The following is a 21,924-nucleotide window of genomic DNA, read 5'->3' as shown; positions in this document are numbered from 1 at the left end:
GTTTTTTGAAATTAAAAATCAGATTTTCTGTTTTGGTAATTGATATCCTAATCAAATTAATGGATAATTGTGAATTTAAGATAATTACTCGTTTTATAAAATAAAAATCAATTATTTGTATTTTGATTTGAATTATCTTGTAAGAAAAATAGATTAGGTCAAATTATGTTATAATTATTAATTATATGATATTTAATTATTTTTCAAATTTGATCTAAAAGATATTTTGAAAAAGTTTCAAAATTTGCCCTCAAGTTTTGGAATTTAAATTTTAATTAAAAGTTTAATTTTGAAATATTTAAATTCTAAACCCTAGAGTTCTAAAAGTTAAAATTCAACCCTTATACTATTATAGTATTATAAGAATAATAATTATATATATGTATAAGACAAGTCAGTCTTACCGTTAGTAGGCCTCATTCACGAAGCCGCTCTATAAAGGGGGTATAAGGTTACTGCCTATAAAATGGTGGTTTAATGGGTGTCCACTCTCACCCACCGCTTCCTTGATTGGTGGAAGGTCGTTAGCCGAACGGGTAGGATAGGACAATTAATTCCTCATTAAAAAGTATAATGATTATATAAAGTAACTAAATGTTTTTACAAATTCCCAATCTTAGTTACTTTATTAAAAATGTGAAATTGTATGCTATTCCATGAAATTGCACTTTGCACCTTGCCAAGTCGTTAGTGGAGCGTGTGTGGCTAACCGACACACTAATTTGGGACTAGCTTGTGTGGCAAAGGGCGGCTCGATGTTTATTATAGACTAATGGAGTGTGTGTGGTTAACTGATGCATTGGTTAGGTGATAAATGACACCGAGAGCACCAATCACATTTGCATGGTTATTCACAACTTCTTTGTGATCCTCGGTATCCCAGTTACAAACTTGAAGGGCATAATCGAGATTTAAACATGCCATTGAAAAGTTCAATGAATCTTAAACTAATCTTGGAATTTCAACTCATTTAAAACTTAAGTCATTTTCGTTTTTCATGGTGGAAATTGGTAAATCGTCATTTACCTTCCTTCAAATTATTTGCAATTAGATTACGAAATCCCTCTTCTGAATTGTAAATAATTTTTTTGGGTCCTAGGCCTAATTTCTCATTTGGGTTTTTATCTAATCTAAACTTTGTTCCTTTTCTTTTCAGATGTCTACTCCAAACAACAACGCTTCTGGATCGATCCCTTCTGGCTCATTCTCACTCGTGAAATTGTGTGGGAAGGTGATCTTCGATGGACCCAATTTCAACGATTGGATTCGCAACATTTGAATGGTCACACGTTACGAGGACAAAGAGTATGTTCTTGACAAGGAGCTGAAACAGGTTAACCCTAATACTGCCACTCCTGAGGAAATCGCTGCGTATGATGCCCATGAAAGGGAGACTACTAAAGTCCATTGCATCATCTTCGCAACAATGACTGCTGAACTCCAAAAGTCCTACGAGATGCACCGGGATTTTATGGAAAGGTACCATCAAAGTGCGAGGCAGGAGAGGTACAAGATCGTTGCTGCAATGATCACTACCAAAATGACGGATGGAGAGTCCATCACGGCCTACTTGCAGAAAATGCAAGGGTTTGTGGACCGCTTGCTGAAGATGAATGTCAACTTTGATTAGGAGTTGGCCATTGATATCATTTTACACTCATTGCCTCCTTGTTACAACCAGTTTCGTATGACCTACCATATGAACAAGGAGGAGGTCACTCTGAGCAAGCTTCAAGGCCTGCTAAGGACTGCTGAGAGCAGTCTTAAAGACAAATCTATTTCATCAACTCCTATTGCTGCTGCCCCTGTCTTGACTATTGGGCAATGGAAAGGGAAGAAGAGGAAGGATCCTTCTAAGAGTCACAAGGGAAAGTCCCATGATGGATCCTCTTCTAGTGGGACTAAGGCTGGTTCTGCTACCCCTCTACCAACCCTAAAGAAGCAGAGTGTTTCTACTGCCATGAGAAAGGGCATTGGAAATGAAGCTGCCCGAAGTATCTGCAGGACATCAATGATGGGAAGATAAAGCCCACCTTCGCATGTATTTATACTATTCAATCTAATAACTCATCACATGCTAGTTCTTGGGTCCTTGATACAGGATGTGGTTTTCACATTTGTTCTAATTTGCAGGGTCTAAGAAGAAGTAGGGATGTGGAGCATGGGAAGATGAACCTGATCATAGGGAATAGGAAAGCGTCGCCTGTCACCAAGATTGGAGTTTACTCTTTAGTGCTTAGTAACGGGTTAGGTTTAGATTTGGATAATTGTTGTTATTCGTCTGATATGGCGAGAAACATTATTTCTTTTCATGGTTTGTATAAACAAGGATTTAGATTTTCGTTTAATAATGAAATTGGTTCTATTAATGCATTCTTGAATGGTACTTTCTATTTTGAAGCATTGCCTTGTAATGGAATATATGAAACTGTGATGGTTGTAGACAACTTAGGAAATAATGTGTTGCAAATCGATTCGTCCAATGGTTTGGACAAGGCATGCTTGTGGCATTTTCGTCTTGGACATGTCAACAAGAAGCCCATAACCCAACTCCAAAAGGATGGAGTGTTGGAGTCATTTGACTTAAAATCAGATGACACATGCGAATCTTGTTTGCTTGGAAAGATGACCAAGTCACCCTTTACTGGTTCTTGTGAAAGGGGTGAGGTTTTGTTGGATCTCATACATACTGATGTATGTGGGCCCTTCAGATCCACCACAAGGGATGTGAGCCGCTTCTATGTGACTTTTACTAATGATTATATCAGATATGGGTATATCTACTTAATCAAGAATAAGTCAGAAACCTTTGAAAAGTTCAAAGAGTTTAAACAAGAAGTGGAGAATCAGCTGGGCAGGAAGATAAAGATGCTACGATCCGATCGGGGTGGTATCTTATTATCGAGTTCCACGAGTATCTTAAGGAATGTGGAATAGTTTCACAACTGACACCACCTAGGACACCACAACTTAATGGTGTGGTTGAGAGGCGCAATCGAACCTTGTTGGACATGGTTCGTTCCATGATGAGTCGTGATTCGCTCCCTATCTCATTCTGGGGGTATATGTCACACCCCAAAACCAAGAACGGCGGAAACGTTCTGGGGCGGAGGACGTCATGTTCAGTATCACAACCGTGCAAATTAGTAAACAAGCAACAACATCATCCATTGCATTAATAAAATAACTTTAATACAAGTGTGTTCTGTCAAGTTAAATAGACACCAAAATATGAATCAAAAATAAAAGTTGAGTCTTGAACGAGCTCCATCTTCTCAAAACATCGCACCGGTACCTGTCTACTGGTGACCTGAGAATACAAGTTATTTTGAAAGCGAGTATTAGCTTTAAAGCCGGTGAGATCATAAGTATATTAGTGTCTGAATTTGTATGAAAGTATTTGTAAGTAAGTGATGTGTGAATTTGTAAAAAGGTTTGAATCTCCTAGAAAACCCTATGTTTCCTACTAAAAGCAGCCTTCTACCAAGGCATCTAGTATCTGTGTGTGTGTCTCTTGTAAGAGTTTGTATTTTCCCAAATCTGACTATCATTAACCAAAAATATAGTTTTTACATTACTGCTTATTGTGTGAAGATCACAAAGTGAATGCAATGGGAAAATGAAATAGTACTGTAGTATTGTATTAAGTAACTACTGCTGTACTCACTACCTTAAACCAATTGTTATTTAAAGTACCATGTGATCGGCCTGTACCCTGCTACCGACTATAGAAAAACGACAATGTAAGACGTCGTAAGAAATGACGTTTGGCACCCGTAGACTTGCAAGTCCCACTGTAGCGAGCAGTAAGGTGTAGGATAGTCAATCCAGTATAGATCTATACACAAACTCATACGCTCCCCACTTAAAGAGATTCTGGATACAAAACGGCCATGACAGGTGATGCCATGCCCCGTTACGTGGCTCACATAACTATATTAGTGCACTTGTATATGTATTGTATGTACTAGCTATATTGTATGTTCTCTCTCTGTCTAGTATGTATGTATGTTCTCTCTGTATGGTATTGTATGTTCTCTCTGTATGGTATTGTATGTTCTCTCTCTGTCTAGCATGTATGTTTTCTTGTAAAATGTATAGTATGTACTAGGTGTATTGTAATGTATAGTATGTACTAGCTGTATTGTAATGTATAGACTCATGTATGAACTGACTCATTGTATGTTCCATTGTTCTAGTAATAGTATTAGTAACTTCCTAAACTACGCCTATTGTAGCTTACTAGTAATATGATTTGTATGTATGAACATATCTGTATACCTTTGCTACCCAAAGGTATTGAATAGAAAGAAGGAACTTTTATATCTATATACATATACATAATATATAACTAGGATTCAAACGACCTTCGGACAAATAACCGATACCCTAAGTCCACAACCAAACAAGGAACAGGAGGTAAGGTGAGTTATCAGTCCTAAGTCCTTTCAATCCTACTTATATAACTATATCTATAAAGATATACTTTCAACAGAATATAAGTGCAAAGGAAATTGAATAAAAGTATTTGACATGTAAAAGAGTTTGATAAAAGTATTGGACATGTAAAAGAGTTTGACAAAACAGTTTGAAGAGTAGTTTGGTTGATAACACAGTTTGAAAGTAAGAAATCCACTTGTTTGGTAGTTATTAATCACATGTGATTGATATAATAACTATAAAAGATCAACTTGTATCCCCCCATAAAAGCATTTAAAATCATTTAAAAGGTTGATTAAGGGGTATGAACTCACCTGTAGTGAGTGGTTTGGATGAACGGATGGTATAGGATGCTAAGTGTCAAGTGAAGACTTGAACACACACAAGGATCCTAGTTAACATATAATAACACATATATGTATCCAATTAGTCATTAAACAACTAATTAACCAAGTTAAGACATCCTAAGACATGTAAAACACTTGATTTAAGTGCTATAAGTCCTAAGGATTGCATCTAAGGGTTGTAGGACTTGGCTATTGAGTTTAGGGACCAAGAGGACACTCTATTGGAGTTTACAGTTTTGTTACCAACTCCCTTGGAGTTTACGGTCGTAAACCCATGAGTTTACGGCCGTAAACTCATGGTACTTCTACCATTTTGTGTTTTGAAGCTTTACAAGTCATAAGAAGCATTCCTACTTCAAGTCTAAGCCTTTGGAAGTGAGTAGGGCAACATTTCACCCCTTTATGGAGTTTACGGCCCATTGACCATTCCTCCATGTGTTTACGGCCGTAAACCCATATGGTTTATGATCGTTTTGATGTTTTAAGTCCTAAGCACATCAAGGATGGGATCTAGACTAGTATCCAAGGCTTGGTAAGGGACTAGGGCACACAATGGCCCGTTCATTAGGGTTTACGGTCCAAGAACATTCTGGACCGTAAACACCTTTGATCTTGTGATTCTTTGTGTTTTCTAGATGATCAAGAAGTGTAACAAGCCTTATAACAAGCCAAGGTAAGAGTACTTACTATGTAGAAGCTTGAAAGGGTGTTAGAAGTCCAAGAACACTAGTGTGTGTTCTTGGTGAAACTTGAAGATCTACACATATGGAATGATTTCACGGATGGAATCATGTAAGATCACTAGATTAAGTAAGATATCAACTTATTAGGGTAAGAAACACTTACAAAGTTGAAGATCAAGAAGGAAAATCGGATGATACTTGAGAGGATTTGAGTTCTATACTTGAAAATGGAGAAAAAGTGGTAAATATGACTAAGTGTCATATTTATACGCCCTTAGGGTTTACAGCCGTAAACACCTTGTTTAGGCCGTAAACTCCAAACTCTTGGAGTTTTGGGACTTTATTGTTACACAATAAACCCTAGGGCATCCTCTCTCCTGTTATCTCCTGAAGTACTAGGCTCTAGAACACTCAAACTGACTCTACACAGCTCAAAAGTTAGCAGAAATTGTTCTGACTTCTATTGAAGTGAATGATTGTACTAAATAGAAATTTCGGGTTGTCACATCATCCCCCCGTTAGAAGGAATTTCGTCCCGAAATTAGAGTGTAAGCAAATAAGTAGTTACAAGTAACTAAGTAAAAAGACGAGGATATTTCAGTTTCATCAGATAATCTCGTTCCCAAGTGAATTCAGGTCCTCGCTTGGCGTTCCAGCGAACCTTCACTATCGGGATACGGCTTTGTTTCGTTTGCTTGACCTCTCAGTCTATGATCTCTACAGGTTCTTCCACGAAGTTGAGGCTCTCGTTGATCTTGATCTCGTCGAGTGGGATTACAAGAGTCTCGTCGGACAGACACTTTTTCAAGTTCGAGACATGGAAAGTAGAATGTACGTTACTGAGTTCGCGCGGTAAGTTAAGTTTGTAAGCTACTGGGCCGATTCTAGCGAGAATCTCGAAAAGCCCTGCGTAACTTTTCTGTTGGTCACTAGAGGCTTTCAATCGTCCAATAATCTGAACGATCCTCTCTAATGATGCCCTCTAACTCTAGATTGTGAATTTCATAGCTAGTTTTGAGGGTTTCCAATTGATGGGAGGCTTAGGTAATGACCTTACCTCGTTGCATCAAAATGCAACGGAGCCCTGGATTTGGACGCATCGCCATAGACTATAAAGTCTTCTTATTCCTTTTTGGATGAGATAGAGTTGGCGCGGTGCACATGGCTCGTTTTAGCGTTTGGAACGCCCTCTCCTGCTTCTCTTCCCAGTCAAAGGCCACGCCCTTCTGGGTCAAAGTTGTAAGGGGCTTCGTGAATCGTGAGAAGTTCTGAAAGAACCTACTATAGTAGTCTGCGAGACCTAAAAATTTACGAATTTCTGTAGGTGTCTTCGGATCTGACCATTCTCAACGGCCTGGATTTCGGAAGTGTCTACTCGAATTCCCTCTTCACTAACAATGTGACACAGGAATTTGACCCTTCGAATCCAAATTCGTATTTAAGAGAATCTCGCGTAGAGCTCCTCTGATCGAAATGTTTCCAAGATCTGCTGACGATGTTGACTATGCTCCTCCTTACTACGAGAGTAGATAAGTATGTCATCGATGAAGACGACGACGAACTGATCTAAGTAAGGACGACACACCCTATTCATTAAACCCATGAATACTGCGGGCACGTTTGTCAATCCGAACGGCATCACTACGAATTCGTAGTGCCCATAACAAGTTCGGAAGGCTGTCTTCGGAACATCCTTCCTTAATACTCGTAGTTGGTGATACCCGGATCTTAGATCGACTTTTGAAAAGAAGTTCGCCCTTTGCAGTTGATCAACTAAATCGTCTATGCTAGGCAAAGGGTACTGATTTTTGATGGTTGGCTTGTTGAGCTCCCTGTAGTCGATGCACATACGAAACGATCCGTCTTTCTTCTTGACGAACAAGACCTGAGTTCCCCAGGATGAGAAGCTTGGTCTTATAAAGCCCTTGCTGAGCAGTTCGTTAAGTTGACCGGACAGTTCTTGCATCTCTGCAGGTGCTAGACGATAGGGCGATTTGGCTACTGGAATAGCCCCTGGAACTAAGTCAATTTTGAACTCGACTTGACGTTGCAGAGGAAATCCTGGGGGTTTTCTGTTCTACCTGAATCTATTGTCTCAATCGGTGAGAAGGCATTTGATTGGTTTCCAAGTTTATCCGTATGGCAGTACGATCACTCGTAGTCTTGGGCAGTCTCCGTCCTAAAGTTCATATCAGCAGTCATATTTGGTTCATCAATCACAGCTTCGTGTATACGAGTCGTATATAATTAAGACTGAAAAGGCAGTCGAATAAATGATTCTTCTTTAAGCTCACATCCAAACAAGGAAAAGAAGTTAAAGCGGAATCATCAATTCTAAGCCTATAGAACCTTGATTATATACCACCCTTTCGTATACCTTCTCCAGCGATAGATCAACCATATGGATCTTCGGGTCGAGCTTGACGTACTGTACGAGTGGTACACCGGGGAGGTTTGCTGAGGAGTCTTCGGGAAGGAGACGAATCATAGGGTACTCTCTACATGAGTACCTCAGAGTCATGGAATGACGGCTTCGCTAGAAAGGCGATTACGGAGAAAAGAATTTACGCATGAAACTGGCATTGTGAGGATTGAATTTACTCAAGTTATACGATAATGATGGACTACTCGGAATAAAAGGCGTTAGACTAGATCATAAAGGTGTTACAAAACATCACAGTGCAACTTTTACAGAGTTTAAGTACTTTAGTTTTATCTACAAGACTACTGCTGCTAACAGGGTATACTACAAAAAGTAAGTACACGCAGCACGAGAGTCCCTTGACTGACGGGGTCTCGCTAAAAAGATAAGACTCGAGTTGCACTAGTTTTTAACAACTTATAAGTCTACTATTTCAAAACGCCCTAGTATTTCAACGTGGGTCCGGAGTAGTCTCTCCTGCGGCAGTGATCCTTAGTATCTTCCCATCTGCGCTAGAGTTCTTCGTTATTGGACAAACCTCCTCGAGGTGTCCTATCTCACCGCATAGGTGACAAATCTGGCTAGCACCTGCATCGGTGGTGGAAGTGATGTGTCGGGTCGGAGTTATGTGGACACGGTTGCTTTCGTTGTTCCTCCTTTTCGAACAATTCCTCTTAAAGTGCCCGATTTCACCGTAATCATAGCAAGCCTGGTTGACTACGATGTCAGGGACTTGAGTGATGGGTCGTGCCGGTGCTCCACAGCTACGAGCATGGTGCCCTATTTTGTGGCAATTGCAGCATTGCATTTCATGACAAGCCCCATTATGATGAAAGCTACACTTGTCACACTTCGGAAGTTTTCCCTCGTATGGCCTGATCGGTGCTGGGATGGTAGGGGTTGTCACTTGTTGCTGTTGCATGGAAAGTCTTTGGGATCGCTTGCCCTCCTTTTGGGCTTGACGCTTTCGTTTCATGTTCCCGGTTTTTCGGCTTTGTAAGTCTGTGACTGTTATCATTAGTTGGCTTCCCCAATCGATACAATGATCGGATCTGTCAACCCCCTTGTCAGCCTTGCTTGCGTTGTTAGCGCTGAGGTTTGCAAGGACAGCTGCCACGGCAGCTGTTACCGCGGATTGGAATGTAGCGGCGTCGATATGAAGGATAGGGGTTTCGTCGTTCGGCTGGTTATTTCTGGATGACGACATGATTCTGTTATACAAAAGAAAATGAGTTCGTGAGTGATTATGGTTGAACCTAGATGTATTTCGACCATTCATACAAATAGTAGGAGTAAGTTCTCGAGGGTTTGACCTACATCCCTATGATGCAGTCCTAGTAAATAGTAGAAGTAGGTTCATAGAATGGTTGTAAGACAATTGCTATCCAACCTCCGACAAGAATTGGAAGGAATCCTTGAGCTAATTCACCATAGCTCAGTAATTTGACGGGGTGAGTGTTTAGATAGGGTCCTAATGATAGCAAAACGAAAGTATTTGAACAAGGATTGGCACAGAATTTAGCCGACTGTCAATATCAGTGATATTTAAGATGTAATACATTTGGGAAAAATGACCTTGAAGTAGGTCTTACATCATATCCGAAGTAGTAAAAGTTTTGACGGCATATTGGTTTAACTAGAAAGTACTTACAGTACAGAGTTAGTTACTTAGAAAAGTGGTACTTAGAGCCTATTTAGGAAGACTATTCTTTCAACCAAGGAAAGAAAGGTAGAATATCTCCTACTGGTGATGGTTATCCCTTGGGTGAACCCTCAGTTCAGCCAGCTGACGCTCCATATCAAGTAGGTACCTTTCGTACACCCTTTGGCGTACTCAGAGCTCTATGACTTCAGCTCGAGTTTCAGCTAGCTCTTGCTGCAGGGTCTCATGGTCTCCTCTAGACCTCTCACAAGCATCTTATAGACGAATGGTGCGGATGGTATGCATTCTCGCATTGGTGACAACTTCCGTGATTCGATGGAGAGCTGTCCTGCCCTGAATCAAGTTAAATAGACACCAAAATATGAATCAAAAATAAAAGATGAGTCTTGAACGAGCTCCATCTTCTCAAAACATGGCACCGGTACCTGTCTACTGGTGACCTGAGAATACAAGTTATTTTGAAAGCGAGTATCAGCTTTAAAGCTGGTGAGATCATAAGTATATTAGTGTCTGAATTTGTATGAAAGTATATGTAAGTAAGTGATGTGTGAATTTGTAAAAAGGTTTGAATCTCCTAGAGAACCCTATGTTTCCTACTAAAAGCAGCCTTCTACCAAGGCATCTAGTATCTGTGTGTGTGCCTCTTGTAAGAGTATGTATTTTCCCAAATCTGACTATCATTAACCAAAAATATAGTTTTTACATTACTGTTTATTGTGTGAAGATCACAAAGTGAATGCAATGGGAAAATGAAATAGTACTGTAGTATTGTATTAAGTAACTACTGTTGTGCTAACTACCTTAAACCAATTGTTATTTAAAGTACCATGTGATCGGCCTGTACTCTGCTACTGACTATAGAAAAACGACGATGTAAGACGTCGTAAGAAATGACGTTTGGCACCCGTAGACTTGCAAGTCCCACTATAGCGAGCAGTAAGGTGTAGGATAGTCAATCCAGTATAGATCTATACACAAACTCATACACTCCCCACTTAAGGAGATTCTGGATACAAAACGGCCATGACAGGTGATGCCATGCCCCGTTACTTGGCTCACATAACTGTATTAGTGCACTTGTATATGTATTGTATGTACTAGCTGTATTGTATGTTCTCTCTCTGTCTAGTATGTATGTATGTTCTATCTGTATGGTATTGTATGTTCTCTCTGTATGGTATTGTATGTTCTCTCTCTGTCTAGCATGTATGTTTTCTTGTAAAATGTATAGTATGTACTAGCTGTATTGTAATGTATAGACTCATGTATGAACTGACTCATTGTATGTTCCATTGTTCTAGTAATAGTATTAGTAACTTCCTAAACTACGCCTATTGTAGCTTACTAGTAATATGATTTGTATGTATGAACATATCTGTATACCTTTGCTACCCAAAGGTATTGAATAGAAAGAAGGAACTTTTATATCTATATACATATACATAATATATAACTAGGATTCAAACGACCTTCGGACAAATAACCGATACCCTAAGTCCACAACCAAACAAGGAACAGGAGGTAAGGTGAGTTATCAGTCCTAAGTCCTTTCCATCCTACTTATATAACTATATCTATAAAGATATACTTTTAACAGAATATAAGTGCAAAGGAAATTGAATAAAAGTATTTGACATGTAAAAGAGTTTGATAAAAGTATTGGACATGTAAAAGAGTTTAACAAAACAGTTTGAAAAGTAGTTTGTTTGATAACACAGTTTGAAAGTAAGAAATCCACTTGTTTGGTAGTTATTAATCACATGTGATTGATATAATAACTATAAAAGATCAACTTGTATCCCCCCATAAAAGCATTTAAAATCATTTAAAAGGTTGATTAAGGGGTATGAACTCACCTGTAGTGAGTGGTTTAGATGAACGGATGGTATAGGATGCTAAGTGTCAAGTGAAGACTTGAACACACACAAGGATCCTAGTTAACATATAATAACACATATATGTATCCAGTTAGTCATAAAACAACTAATTAACCAAGTTAAGACATCCTAAGACATGTAAAACACTTGATTTAAGTGATATAAGTCCTAAGGATTGCATCTAAGGGTTGTAGGACTTGGCTATTGAGTTTAGGGTCCAAGAGGACACTCTATTGGAGTGTACGGTTTTGTGACCAACTCCCTTGGAGTTTACGGTCGTAAACCCATGTGTTTACGGCCGTAAACTCATGGTACTTCTACCATTTTGTGTTTTGAAGCTTTACAAGTCATAAGAAGCATTCCTACTTCAAGTCTAAGCCTTTGGAAGTGAGTAGGGCAACATTTCACCCCTTTATGGAGTTTACGGCCCATTGACCATTCCTCCATGTGTTTACGGCCGTAAACCCATATGGTTTATGATCGTTTTGATGTTTTAAGTCCTAAGCACATCAAGGATGGGATCTAGACTAGTATCCAAGGCTTGGTAAGGGACTAGGGCACACAATGGCCCGTTCATTAGGGTTTACGGTCCAAGAACATTCTGGACCATAAACACCTTTGATCTTGTGATTCTTTGTGTTTTCTAGATGATCAAGAAGTGTAACAAGCCTTATAACAAGCCAAGGTAAGAGTACTTACTATGTAGAAGCTTGAAAGGGTGTTAGAAGTCCAAGAACACTAGTGTGTGTTCTTGGTGTTCTTGGTGAAACTTGAAGATCTACACATATGGAATGATTTCACGGATGGAATCATGTAAGATCACTAGATTAAGTAAGATATCAACTTATTAGGGTAAGAAACACTTACAAAGTTGAAGATCAAGAAGGAAAATCGAATGATACTTGAGAGGATTTGAGTTCTATACTTGAAAATGGAGAAAAAGTGGTAAATATGACTAAGTGTCATATTTATACCCCCTTAGGGTTTACGGCCGTAAACACCTTGTTTAGGCCGTAAACTCCAAACTATTGGAGTTTTGTGACTTTATTGTTGCACAATAAACCCTAGGGCATCCTCTCTCCTGTTATCTCCTGAAGTACTAGGCTCCAGAACACTCAAACTGACTCTACACAGCTCAAAAGTTAGCAGAAACTGTTCTGACTTCTATTGAAGTGAATGATTGTACAGAATAGAAATTTCGGGTTGTCACAGTATACCTTAGAAACTGCCGCCCATATCCTTAATCTAGTCCCAACTAAGATGGTTGCCAAAACACCTCACGAGATGTGGACAGGGAAGGTTCCCTCGTTAGCACATATCAAGGTTTGGGGTTGCGAGGCTTTTGTAAGATGAGAGACTCACGACAAGCTCGAACTTCGTAGTGAGCGGTGTATTTTCATCGGCTATCCACAGAAGTCCTTTGGACATCTCTTCTATAGACCGAGTGACAATGTTGTCTTCATTGCGAGGAGAGAGGTATTTCACGAGAGAGAACTCATATGCCAAGAGGATAGTGGGAGTCAAATTGATCTTGAAGAGCTTCAAGAATCAAGCGATGAAGAAACCTCTAACACTAGCGATCAACCTGAGGAGGAAACTCCTGTTGAACCAGTTGACGAGTCCTTACCTCTTAGACGTTCCAGTAGAGTTAGTGTTCCACCTGAGTTTTATGGGTTCCATATTACTAATGAGGGTGATTTGTTTATTAGTGATAGTACACTAGTAAATTTAGATGAACCTAAAAACTACAAGGAAGCCATGGCAGGCCCGGAGTCTGCAAAGTGGAAAAAGGAAATGGACAGCGAGATTTAGTCCATGTATGGCAATCAAGTTTGGAACTTGGTTGACAATGTACCAGGTTGTAAGACGGTCGTGTGCAAGTGGATCTTCAAGAAGAAGACCGACATGGATGAGAAAGTACACATGTATAAGGCACGATTGGTTGCGAAGGGCTTTACTCAAACTCCTGGAGTTGACTATGATGAGACCTTCTCACCAGTAGCGAAGATCAAGTCTATATGGGTTATGCTAGCCATAGCTGCGTTTCATGACTATGAAATATGACAGATGGATGTCAAAACCGCTTTCCTTAATGGGAAGTTGGCTGAGGATGTTTACATGAGTCAGCCAGAGGGTTTTGTCGATGCAAAGAACCCAAATAGAGTGTGTAAGCTTGAGTAATCCATCTATGGATTAAAACAAGCGTCTCGCAGATAGAATCTTTGTTTCGATGAGAAGGTCAAAGAGTTTGGTTTCTCGAGAAGCGAGGATGAGTCCTGCGTATATGTCAAAGCTAGTGGGAGTATAGTTAGCTTTCTCGTATTGTATGTGGATGATATACTATTCATAGGAAATGATATCCCAACCCTACAGGAGGTTAAGTCCTGGCTGTTGGATTAGGTGTCTAAGCTCATACCTATTTCTGGAATGTACTTGACCCAATTAGCATGGTCCATTTGGGTTGCATGGCATCATGCATTTGGATAGACTAAAATGAGAGAAATAACACTTAAGGTTTATTAATATATTATAAGTTCTAATATATTAATAGTATTATTTAATTAGTATTGATCAAGAATTAATTAAGTGATCAAAAGAAGACTAATTAAATATATGGGTTGATTGTGTAAATTACTCATACTTGTATAGTGGGCTAATGCTATATGGATTATCAAGTTGGGCTAAAACCCATAGGATGCTCCATGGTGTTTATAGAATGCATGGGTCATGGAAATGAAAGGTCATGACAATTAGGGTTTACATGGTGTAACCCTAATTGTAACACACTATATAAGGATCCTTATGTTCACCAAAATCGGCACTTAAGTAAGAAAGAAGAGGGCTAGCCGATTTCAAGTAGTGTGACATTTCTCTCAAGTTTATTCCAAGTGCATTTGGTGTTGTGTGAGACAGTTGAGGCATCATACTTGAGGTGCTAGGCTCACAAGGTTTTCACGGAATCCAATCTATTACAAGATATGTTTTCTTGCTTACTTTTATGATTAAAAGTACCCCATGTATGCTAGATAGGATGTAAACCTTGGAAAAACAAATTTTGCATGTATCATAGATAAAACATAGATCCAAGGTTTCTAGGGTTACATGTACACCTTAGGAGTGCTAGAATGCTCAAAACCCTTCAGTGGTATCAGAGCCAGGTTTTTTTGTTTGATACTTGATGCAAAATTGTGAAAAAACTCAGTTTTTCTGAACTCTGCAGCATGAACTCGCCGAGTCTATGGGGGGACTCGACGAGTCCATGAGTAAACTCATCCTACTCGTCGAGTAGGTTCTTGCACTCGACGAGTAGGAGCCACAAAATGCAGTTTTTTGAGTTTTGCTACTGGAAAGGGACTAGAAACATTACCCTAACTGTTTTGGTGGTATAAAACTTGTTTTAGATGGTGTAATGGTTGTTCTAATCCATTTACAATGGCTAATATCAAAATTTCATGTTTATATGTGTTCATATGTTCTTAGAATTTTGATAGGAATATTCATGTTCTTATGAGTTCTTGATAGATCATAGGAATTACTTGTTAAAATTGGTTAATGTTTAATTCATGATCATTATGTGTTTTAATGGAATCCATAATTTGTCCTCAATTTATGGATTACCAAAAGTCTTTCTTTTAAAGTCCATTATTAATGGGTGTCCACTCTCACCCACCGCTTCCTTGATCGGTGGAGGGTCGTTAGCCGAACGGGTAAGACAAGGACTTTAAATTCTCATTAAAAGTATGATGAATATAAAGTAACTAAATGTTTTTATAAATTCTCAATCTTAGTTACTTTAGGAAAATGGGAATAAGGTGCTAACCCATGAAATTACACTTTGCACTTTGATTAAGTCGTTAGTGGAGCGTGTGTGGTTGACCGGCACACTAACCTGGACTTAACTAGGTAGAAAAAGGGTAACTTAATATTTATCATAGTATCGGTGGAGCGCGTGTGGTTAACCGACACATCGATTGAGGGGTAAATCTTAAGGGTACCAAGTAATTTGCATGGTTACTTCACACCTTGTTTTGTGATCCTCAGCATCCCAGTCACAAAACCTGAAGGGCACACTCGAGATTGAAACATGCCGTTGAAAAGTTCAATGAATCTCAAAGAATCTAGGAGTTTCAAAACCAATTAAAACCTAATAATTTATTTCGTTTTTCATGGTGGAAATTGGTGAATCGTCATTCACCTACCTTCAAATATTTTATAGCTTGGATTACGGCATCCCTCTTCTAAGTTATAAAATATTGTGTTGGGTCCTAGCCTTAATATTACATTTGGGTGTTTTATTACGGATTATCTTTATATCTAATCTAAACTTGTCCTTCTTCTTTTCAGATGACTTCCAACAATGCTGCTTCTGGCTCTAACCCTACCGGCTCCTTCTCTCTCATGAACCTTTGTGGGAGAGTTACCTTTGATGGATCCAACTTTATGGATTGGATTAGGAACATTAGGATGGTCACTCGGTATGAGGACAAAGAATATGTCCTCGACAAAGAGCTTAAAGAACTCGAGCCGACTGCTACTCCCGAGGAGATCGCTGAATATCAGGCCCATGAAAGAGATGCTACCAAAGTGGCATGCATCATGTTGGCCACTATGACAGCCGAGCTCCAAAAGTCCTATGAGGACTACTATCCTTTTGAGATGCACCAGGATTTGATGGACTGCTACTATCAGAGTGCTCGTCAAGAGCGATATGAAATCATCTCCTCCATGATAACAACCCGGATGAAGGATGGTGAACCCATCACGGGCCACATGTAGAAAATGCAAAGGTATGTGGACCGTTTGCTGAAACTGAATGTGAACTTCCCCGAGGAGTTGGCAATAGATATCATTTTGCACTCCTTACCATCGTGTTATGATCAATTACGTATGACATACCACATGAACAAGGAGGAAGTTACACTCAACAAACTTCAAGGACTTTTGAAGACCGCGGAAAGTAGTCTTAAAGGTAAGGCGGTTGTTACGACTCCTACTCCTACGGCAGCCCCTGTCTTGGCAATCGGGCAAGGCAAAGGAAATAAGAGGAAGAGCCCTTCAAAGGGCACCAAAGGGAAGACCCTTGATGGCTCCTCTTCAAGTGGAACCAAGAAAGGTTTCGTCACTCCTTCTGCTAACCCTAAAGAGGTGGAATGCTTCTATTGCCATGAAAAGTCGCATTGGAAGCGAAACTGCCCAAAGTACCAGCAAGATGTGAAGGATGGGAAAGTTAAACCCAATCATGCAGGTACATACACTATTATGTCTAATAATTCACCCCATTTTAATTCTTGGGTCCTTGATACAGGTTGTGGTATTCACATATATACTTATTTGCAGGGACTAAGAAGAAGTGAGAATGTGGAGTATGGGAAGATAAACTTGATCATGGGGAATAGGAAAGCTTCACCTGTCACCAAGATTGGAGTTTATTCTTTGTTGCTAAGTAGTGGATTAGTATTAGATTTGAATAAATGTTGTTATTCGTCTGAAATGGCGAGAAATATTATTTCCTTTCATGTTTTATACAAACAAGGTTTTACCTTTTCATTTGATAATGATTGTGGTGGTATTAATGCTTTCTTTAATAATGTTTTTTATTTTAAAGCATTACCTTGTGATGGTGTATATGAAACTGTGTCGGCTGTTGATAACCTAGGAAATAATGTATTGTGTATCGATCCTTCCACTGGCTTAGATAAAGCATCTTTGTGGCATTGTCGTCTTGGACATGTAAGCAAGAAACGCATATGCCAACTCCAAAATGATGGAGTCTTGGAGTCGTTTGACCTAAAGTCAGATGATAGTTGTGAATCTTGTTTGCTTGGGAAAATGACAAAGTCACCCTTCACTGGTACTTGTGATAGGGGTGAGGGTTCATTGGACCTCATATACACTGATGTGTGTGGACCCTTCAGAACCGCCACAAGAGATGCTAACCGGTTCTATGTGACTTTTACTGATGATTTTAGTAGATATGGATATGTCTACTTAATCAAGCATAAGTTAGAGACCTTTGAAAGATTCAAAGAGTTCAAGCAAGAAGTGGAGAATCAGTTGGGCCGAAATATTAAGATGCTTCGATCCGATCGAGGTGGTGAGTATCTTAGTACAAAAATCCTTGACTATCTTAAAGAATGTGGGATTATCTCACAATTGACACCTCCCAGGACACCACAGCTTAATGGTGTGGCTGAGAGGTGCAATCGAACCTTGTTGGATATGGTTCGTTCCATGATGAGTCGAGCTTCGCTACCAATCTCATTTTGGGGGTATGCCTTAGAGACTGCCACCCATATCCTTAATCTAGTTCCTACAAAGAAGGTTGCCAAAACACCTCATGAGATGTGGACCGGAAAAGTTCCCAATATGGACCACATCAAGATTTGGGGTTGCGAGGCTTTTGTGAGGCCCGAGTCTCACGATAAGCTCAAACCTCGAAGTGAGAGGTGTATTTTCATCGGCTACCCACAGAGATCATTTGGTTACCTTTTCTACAGACCTAGTGATAATGTAGTCTTTGTACCAAGGAGAGGAGTCTTTCGCGAGAGAGAATTCATGAGCCAAGGAAACAGTGGGAGGCAAATTGACCTTGAAGAAATTCAAGAGTCAAGTGGTGAAGGAACCTCAAACCCTAGCAATCAACCTGAGGAGGAAACTCCTATTGGTCCAACAGAAGAATCTGTACCTTTGAGGCGTTCCACGAGAGTTAGGAATGCACCTGAGCATTACTATGGTTTCCATATTACTGCGGAAGGTGATACACTTATAAGTGATAGCACACTGGTGAGTCTGGATGAACCTAACATCTACACGGAAGCCATGGCAGGCGCTGAGGCTGCAAAATGGAAAGAGGCTATGGACAGCGAGATACAATCCATGTATGGCAATCAAGTTTGGAACTTGGTTGACAATGTACCGGCTCGCAAGACAGTCGGGTGCAAATGGATCTTCAAGAAGAAGACCGACATGGATGGTAATGTACACACTTATAAGGCACGACTGGTTGCAAAGGGCTTTTCTCAAACTCCGGGAGTTGATTATGATGAGACCTTTTGTTGAGAGAAAAACTTAGAGACACACTTGAACAAACGTTAGAACAAGTATATTGCGGAATAGTTAATCTCGAAGGATCTAAAAGCTCAACAATAATATTAATAAGTTAGATTTAGATAGTTAGAGAGTTAGTTGCAGAAAGTAAAGAAATAGAAATGACAACAATTGTTATATCAAGTATACACATAAGTTGATTCATAACAAGGAATGCATTCAAACCAAGTTAATAAGGAAGATCAAACTTAGTGATTAAGTCACAAAAGACTTGCTCCGAAGAGAGGTTATAATCAGTTGTATTCTAGTAATATTTTAGAGTAAGAAGGGATGAGTAATAGAGAGATAGAAACGATAACTTCAGAGATGTGTATTCAGAATAGGTAGATGCGTAAGTTATCCGTGTTGAATACAAGAGAATGAGCTCTATTTATAAAGACTCATGAAGTACACTAGATTACATCTCTAAGAGTAGCCATGAAAGGCATACTGGACAATAGAGAGTATTATAATAAAGACAAGTAAAGTAATCTAGTTAAGTGACTGCGGTAGGTAGACTCCGGATGCGGTTGCTGATGAAGGAGCTTGACTGCGGGTGCTGGATGGTTGCGGTAGCTGAAGAGGTTGCAGTAGCTGAAGTTCAAGAGGGTCACTTTTTATGATTCAACAATTTCCCCCTAAGTGACCTCTTTAACTTTTTGTTCAGCTATCAAGTTTGAGGAACTTGATCAGGATCCACCAAAACTTCCTGATGTTTTCCAGCCAGATGATTCTCCTTAAGATCTCGAACTTGACTTCTGCGGTAGTGTGCTTCGATCTTTGAACTGCGGTTCGGCAGATGTCAAGTTGCTTCTTGGTGAGGCGATGCATGGCAGTCATAGGAATGAAGTATTTGACATTATCGGTCTTCCTTTTGAAAATGACTCCAAGTTTAGGAAAGTTGGTTGCGCCTAAGGATCTTTCTTGATAGCCTTCGGTAGGCATTGGTGCAGGGTCAAGTGGTGGCATATCAAATTTCTTGGCAATGATGGGTTAGATGTCTGCGTCGATCTTGGCAAAATCACAGACCGTTTCCTTCAAAAAGGTATTAGCCCTTTCAAGCGCAATCTTCATTTTCTGGTGCTTCTCTGACTTGTTCTGGAACACCTTGGCAATGAGAAAGATTTCTTCCGGATTTATACAAGGGAAGTCTGCTTGGGTGCGGACATAGTCATGCTCCCTTCTGGTGAGGGTGTACTGGATGTAGTCAGCCTTCGTGAACTTTCGAATCTTGTAGTTCTTGACTGCGGATGGTCTATCGTTGGACCATATTTTCTCAATGGGAGAGGCATGCTTAGCATGAAAAAGACTAAGTCTCTCAAATTCCATTGGCAGTCTTTTGTGGTCTGGAAGGCTGCGGTCGAATTGCTCAAATACTGTGAAGTATTTGGCATTTGGAGATATTGGGACATCCCAGTAGCCATCAGTAGGGGGTTCAGCATAGGTGAGGTGGGGTCTGTAATCTTCATCTAGCAGTCTGCGGTGAGGATTGATCCAAGAGTTTATCAAGGATTCGTCCATCATAGTATCAAAACCGCATTCTCTCCATATGAGCTCTGCAAGTTTGGCTGCCTTCCAATCTTGTTTCCTTTGGGTGGTGGCAGGAGAGTCATTTGAGCTTGGAGAGGACATGTGCTCAGCCAGGTTTTTGAAGTGAGGGGGAGTCTCTGGTTTCTCAGGAGTGACCTTCTCTTGCGGTGGAGTGTTATGAGGTGGAGTATGATGAGATGGTTGCGGTGTAGGAATTTTTTCTGTGATAATGGAGGGGCTCTGATGTTGTGAGATGGTATGATTGGAGTGATGGACTTCATCTTCACTGTGATGGACTTCGTCTTCACTTCCCCCTCTTGAGGAATGCAACGGAGGAGCTTCCTCAAGCCATTTTCTAAGGCCATCAACCTTGGCAAAAACATCTTCAAATTGAGCTTTAAGGGCATCGGCCAACTGTTGATTATTGGGAATGGTGGGGTTGAAGAGCAGTGTATGAATTTCCTTGGTGAGCTGAAGAATCTCGGGACCATGGAAGTTAGAGGACAGGGATCGTTGCAGTCTATTGATCGTGGCTTGAAGAACTGAGATAGTGGACTCATACGCAGTGTGAGTCTCAGCTATCAGTTTTTGAGACTGTGTGGCTTGATCCGCAATGGCTGCTTGGAGATCCTTTTTGATTGCGGTCACCTCAGAGATGAGGCGTTCCACAGCAGCCATAAAGTCCTTGTGATCTGCTTTGCGGTTGTTGTCAAGGGACCGGATCCCTATTTCAACTTTGAGAGAAATTCTCTCAGCAGCCAAACGCTCACGCGTTTCCAGGCGTTCTATCCGTTCGATCAGTGACTGCGGTCCGGGGGTATCTTCTGGTTGCGGTTGGGTTGGCTTGTCTGCAGCTAGGATTTGATCGAATTTGGCTTGTAAGCTCAGAAATTCTTTCCTTGTGACAACATTCTTCTTCTTTTTCTACTTTTCTTTGGGTTTAGAAGTTGAATGGTGAGAGCCACTGGATTCCTCTTCTTCATCGAACATCATGAGGTCATCATCAGAAGGACTGGGCTTATTTACCTCCTGAATATCTTCATCATCAAGACCGAAGGTGGGAGCATAACTGACTTCTATTGCGGTTCCTTCGACTTGTGATTCATGAACTGTTGGAGTTGGAATTGGATTTGGAGTTGGAGTTGGAGTTGGAGTTGAAGTTACTCTGGAGGGGCCTGCACCTACACCTGTTGCTTGAGCTTTGAGGATTGTTTCAGCCATCTCGGTCATCCAGTCTTAAACCTTTAGAATGGTGGCTATGGTATTGGCATTATTGATTGCGTCTGCCCAATACTTTGCCACTAACTGGATTTCTTGCTCCTTTTGTTGTTGTTGCTTGATCTGTTGTTCCTTGCAGGCTTGGAATGCCCTTCTGAAAGCGGCATATTTCTTGATTTCTGACTCAGTTACTGGAGTGTAGTGTAACCATGAGTCGTTTGATTCATATCCGTCAAATCCTTGGAAACGCACCGAAGTGTCCTTCGGGTCCACGGATCCTTGCACATTTGTGCTCACCGTGCCTAAACCACCTGCTGCGGATGTAAGCAGAGTAGGATTTCCTGAGCTTCCTTGGTCTCCTTGACCCGTGGTCAAGTTTGGCCTCGGCTCAGTTCTGGCATGGGCAGAAGAAGTGCCCTGTGGTTGGGGAGGTGTTTGAAGTGTTTGGGTTACGTTCAAGAGGATGGAGCGCAACTCCTTAGGTGAAAAGAAATGCAGTCGGGAAGCCCTGGAGATCTTAGGGCGAGTACCGGTGTCATCCTCGTGGGAGTGAACTGGGGGGGAGTCTCCACGATGTGGTGAATCAGACTCACTTTCTGAGTCTGATTGGAAAATGATAGTGGTGTTGAATGGGTCTGCGGCCACCCCAAGGACTACC

The sequence above is a fragment of the Lactuca virosa genome, chromosome 1 (genome assembly GCF_052849685.1).
Source record: "Lactuca virosa cultivar CGN04683 chromosome 1, Lactuca_virosa_CGN04683_v6, whole genome shotgun sequence".
Lineage (NCBI taxonomy): Eukaryota > Viridiplantae > Streptophyta > Magnoliopsida > Asterales > Asteraceae > Lactuca > Lactuca virosa.
The sequence above is the reverse complement of the archived record's forward strand: the minus strand, read 5'-3'. Positions refer to the sequence as shown.